Raw genomic sequence first — 6055 nt, forward strand, 5'->3', positions numbered from 1 at the left:
ATATATATATATATATATATATATATATATATATATATATATATATATATATATACTTAAATGTCGTTATATATATCTATGTATATCTATATACTTACATGTAGTTATATATATGTATATATATCTATATACATATATAAAAGAACAAATGCACAAAATCACATTGATCAGATGTTTAATAAATATCATCTCTACTCATACCTGCTAATCCATTCTTATACACCTATCACATGAAATCTCAGTAATATCAAATATATTTAACACTGTTTAGTCATTTCTTAGTATATTCAATTATTTCAGAAATATTAACACCCGATTTGTCTCCCTGCATTTACTTCTCTGAAGATGGCTACATGGATGTCATAGCACTCTGCTAAACTAACTTTTTATTTAGTAAAAAGAGACACTTTAAGATTAATTTGAGCAGTAAGTTCTCGAAGTTTTTGTTTATCAACTAACTAAATTTACACACACATACTCTATCTTTCTAATTCTGAAAACACATATATATGTGTTGTTTATCATGTAAAAGAATAACACAGTCTACATCTTACAGGTTTTGTCTTTTAAAATGACCATCAGTTGGCAGTCAGTAAACTTATGCTGGTACCAAACATTCATTACATATAATACTAAATTTTATAAAGTAGAAACTACCCAATTCAGATTCAGTTTCATGAATATAATTATATACAGTAAAATAAACTTAATTAGCATGTAGAACCTTCTCGTTAACAAACTCTCTTAGTGAGAGAATATTTCTTCAAAATTGCTCTAGAATGATCTTTGAAAGTGTCATAATTAAGTAGATGTTTCATATCAACATATAATCAAACATGAAGTAAATAATTTCAATAATTTAAACATAAGATAATTCATAAATGTGTATATGTAATACATTTTAATATAAACAACTGGTATATACTTCAAGAATATAGTGTATTCTTGAAGTGCATATGTATGTTTGTATATATATATATATATATTGTAAATTTTAGAGGTAATACTTGATAAGTGTAAGCACCTGTATATACCAGATAGTGGCTGAGGTGAAAGAAGATATTAAAGCATAAAATGAAAACAGAACACAAAGGATTCCACAGTACACGTGTTTCAAGCTTTATACACAAACTGATGTTGCATCATTATATGAGTATATAATTGGTAGAAAGGATGGTTTAAAGCTATCTTCAACCGCAAACATATTCAGTCCCAAGATTACATCACAAAGAAAAAATCACAAGGAAAAAAGACTCTCTCTTTTTCTTTTTTCTTTGTGATGTAATCTTGGGACTGAAAATGTTTGCGGCTGAAGATAACTTTAAACCATCTTTTCTATTAATTATATACTCATATAATGATGCAACGACAGTTTGTGTATAAAGCTTGAAACACGTGTACTGCAGAATCCTTTGAGTTCTGTTTTCATTTTATGTTTTAATATATATATATATATATATATATATATATATATATATATATATATATATGGGCGTGCAGGTTTCTCAGTACTTACTAGTGGAGTACTTATCAATTTTTGCAAGGAAAACGCATACTAGCCATCACTTAATGATGTTTAGTATGCAGAACCTTTGAAGTTACAGTTAGCCTTTTCCTTGTACAAGTTAATGTATTTTTGTGTGTGATAACACTTGAACAGAAAGTCCTCAGTACATAATATATATACATGTATACAAACAAATGCATATATACACAACATGCGCACATATATATTATGCATATATGTGTGTATTTGCTGCATGTAATAGCAAGATTATTTATCTTTCATAAGCATTAGTATGATAAGCTAAATAGTCATTTGGCATTTCATGGTCAGAATGAAAGATTAACAGATGATCAATCCTGTTGACTTCTTATACACATAAACACAGACACCTACACGATATATATATATATATATATATACACTCATGTTTTATAATTCATATCATATCACAGATACAAGGATACACATATTACAGTGCAACATGTTTGACAATAAACAGTGACACGTGCATCAATATATGCATATATTTGTGCAATATATCATGTTTTCCCTGTATGTAGACATCTTTCTCTCTCACTCTCTTCATCCCTCGATCCATTTGTCTGTTTCTTTTGCTCTCTATATATATGTACTGTATGTATATATATTTTATGCTTATATATATATATATATATATATATTTGCCATGATAGATCGCTAACCACTACACACATTTTTTTTTCTCTCCTTGTTTCTCTACTTGTTTCTTTCTGTGTTCCTTTCCGTGGAAGAGCGTGGGCTCGAAACATTAAAGACTTTTTCAATTCCCAAGCATTATACTAATACTATTTGTTTTATACACCACCTGTCTTCATCTGTTGCTTTTTTTTGTGAATTCTCCCTATATATATTATACAATATGAATATATATATATATATATATATATATATATATATATATATATATAATGTATATATATATATATATTACATTTAATACATGTTATATGTTGTGTACATTATATATAATATATACATTATATGTATATAAATATGTATATATATGTATATATATATGTGTGTGTATATATATATATATATATATATATATATATATTAGATACATATCAAATATATTTTTATATATATTATATATGTGTATATTACCATAAAATATTGTGTTATATAGTATTCAGAGAAACAAGTATTCATCTACTTACTTAGTTATTTGGGGGTTTTTTGCAACTTCTCTTTTTTCAGTATTTTTTTTTTTTTTTTTTTTTTTTTTTTTTTCAAATCTATGTTATTAATTCCAACACCTTGAGCTTCTATTTGATTCAAATTTTTGTTTCTGATATCTATTTTTAAATAACCATTCAACTCAAGATGATTTTGTTTTGCACTTTCTTCTCACCTAATCAGTTTCCTTAACTTTGTTTTCCTGTTGAATTTCTTTTAACCCAGGCTATATACACATAAAGGGTAAGCTCCACTCATAAGAGGATTCTGCAGTCTAGGGTCATTTCTTTTTCCATTTTTTAAACTTTTCAAAACATTTCCTTACTGCCTTTTGACAATGGTTACTGTTGTCAAAGATCTTCATCTTTCATCTCACATCTTTTTCTCTGATTCTTCTCATCTTTAACTTCCTTTCATTTCATCTCCCATCTATTATCTTTTCTTCTTATCTCTATTTTCCTTACTTGCCTTTTATCTCATCTCTCATACATTATCCCTTCCCTTCTCTTCATGTTTCTTCTCCTCTCAACTCTCCTTTTGTATTTCTTTTCCTTTCTGATGCATGCATGCATACACGCACAAACACACACATATTATTCTGATGCAAGGAATTCTTATTATTATTGTGACAACTTTGGTGGCAAGCTTGCAGAGTTATTAGCATACTAGACAAAATGATTTGCAGTATTTCTTTTGGTTATACATTTGGTGTTCAAACTCCACTGAGATTACTATGTCTTTTATGCTTTCAGGCTATGTGCATATGGTAGAAAGAATTATTACTGTAACAACTGCCCCTAGTTTCTATTCCTAGTCAGATTTTCATCACATCACATTCCAGAGACCGTATTGTCTCTAACATCCTATTCATATGTTAATTTAATTTTCAGTTTTACTTCAGGAATATCAATTATTAACCATTATTATTTTATCATTATTTAAGTAGTTATTTATTTTTACAGAATAAAATTTTTCTTAATAACTGCTCCCTTATTTATTTTTTATTTCATAACAATGTCTCTCTATCTTATTTAATATAAACACATCTGTAAATATTTATCTGTAAAGGGTTGAGAAGTGATTAGATATATTTACTTATTTTCTAGAATTATATTTCATTTAGTAATTTTTATTTCATTACAATTAGTATTACTCATTATCATTATATAATTAGCAGTAATTCTTAATATAGACACACAGTCTCAAATGTTGAAGTCAAGCACTGTCAATAAAGTTTGCTGCTTCTTATTTCCTCAACCCCTGGGTGAATTGAAAGTGAAAGTTAATTCCAGTGAGATTTGAACTAAAATGCATAGAATCTAATTAAATACTGCAAGGGATTATGCCTGGCAATCTATCAATTCTGCTTTTCACTTTTGTTTATAATTATATTATGATAAATGATATTAGCACTGTTGCATCACTCTTTTGTTTTGTCACTGGTATGCTTCTGATAATGTGTTCTCTTAAATCCCTCCATCTCTTTGTTAAATTAATTGTCTTTGGAGATTCTCTAGATCTCAGTATGTTTTTAGAAGTTCTGTCTGACAGTAATGAAGTTAGCAGTCATTACAATCACTTGGAGATGGATATGTGGGTGGATTGTGGATGTGGTGTGGTTTGAGCTTTGCTACATATCAATTAACATTTCATGGGGATGTTAGTTAACAGGAGCAGGCTCTACAGTTCATTATAATAGTGTGTTAAAAATATGCAAGTGCTCTCTTATAATATCAAGTGTTACTTGGCTACAGTCACACCTATGTTGGTATTGTATGTTACATGTTGCCAATTTTGTTTGGCTGACTGAATACTTAGAAGGCAATATAGATTGTGTATGATAAAGAAGTATCTTGTTTTATAACATCTCTCCTCGATATTTCCTTATTTGCATTTTTTTTTTTTTTTTAAGTAGAATGAAGTGCTGCAAGAATCTATGCCCTCTTTACAGTCCTTCTGCAACTTGTGTGAAGGAAGGAAAAAGTTATCTTTAGATGGGAATTCTGTCCGTTAATGGAAGCTAAACCAAGCATAACGTCTAGCACCCAAGAACTGTATTGTAAAGAGATCATATGAATGCACTGCAAGGAAGCAGATAAGGGTCTTCAGCCCTGCAAACTGATATCTAAACCATAAAGACATCGTAGATATCACTATGATCCTTATGCTGTTTCCTCTCTGTCTTACCTATCACTACTATAATGGCTTCTGTGCCTCAGAGCTGGCTAGTTTCATAACTCCACCACTCCGGCATCCTCAATTCACTATTCCTTACAACTCTCATCACTGTGCTCATGTCTTTCTTGTAGGTGTTGACCTATGACAGTCTAGATGGAACATAAATGGTATCAAAATTACAGGTCTATGGGGGGGGGCTGCAAAATTGATGAGTCATGCCCTTTTCTCCTCAAGTAACCAAAAAAGATAATGGTGGTTGGGGAGAAAAACTCTAATATTTATCATTACATTTTGTTCTTTAACTATATAAAAAAGAGATCCGAGATTCTCCATTGCTATCACTACTCACTAATTCGTTGATAAACTCGATATTTTCTTCACCTGCTTGGGAGAAACATTCTGTTAATTCCTCAGTGGTGTCTCTTTCACTGAGCTTAGATGTAGTTGTTATGCATTTAGTTCAAGCAGTTGACAATGATGAGTTTAAGTTGAAAATCTTTGTAAATGTCATCATTTAGCCCTTTTGTTACCATATTTCTGTTGAAATGTATTACTTTTGTTTTAATTAATTTTCAAAATAATAAAGAATTTTGTAAAATGAGTTTTTTTTCTATTATTATTATTAGTTTGATGTTTGGAACATAGATTAACATGAAATTTTGATAGAACTTTCATTTTGACCACTTTAAACATGAAGTTTATATCATAGCACCAGGTATAGTTTCAGGCAGGTTGGTATCAAAAGGGTCAAAGATGCAAGCACAAATGCTACTGTGTCCAAGTAACACTTTCATATCAAAGTAAAACAGTAGACTTCAAGAAAACTTGCATTGATGTGCATCAACTAAAGAATTAAAATTCTCTTTTCCTCATGGCAAAATAATTTTTTTCCAATGGCCTTATATTTTGGTCTGTCTTCTTTCAATATGAGTTGAGATTTTTACTGAAGACCACTTTGCATTTTATCCCCATAGTGTCAATGAACACCAATTATTTACTGTGATAGATATTTTTTTGCTCTTGTGCAACCTACCACTATAAACCAAAAAAAGTGCTTTTGAGCCATTTTAATGTAATGTACTCAGTGCTTGTGTTTGAAATGTGGTGGAGAGCAATGAATTTGATAACAGAAGCTCTTCTAGTTTCATAGAT

Source organism: Octopus bimaculoides, chromosome 8 (genome assembly GCF_001194135.2).
Source record: "Octopus bimaculoides isolate UCB-OBI-ISO-001 chromosome 8, ASM119413v2, whole genome shotgun sequence".
Taxonomy (NCBI): domain Eukaryota; kingdom Metazoa; phylum Mollusca; class Cephalopoda; order Octopoda; family Octopodidae; genus Octopus; species Octopus bimaculoides.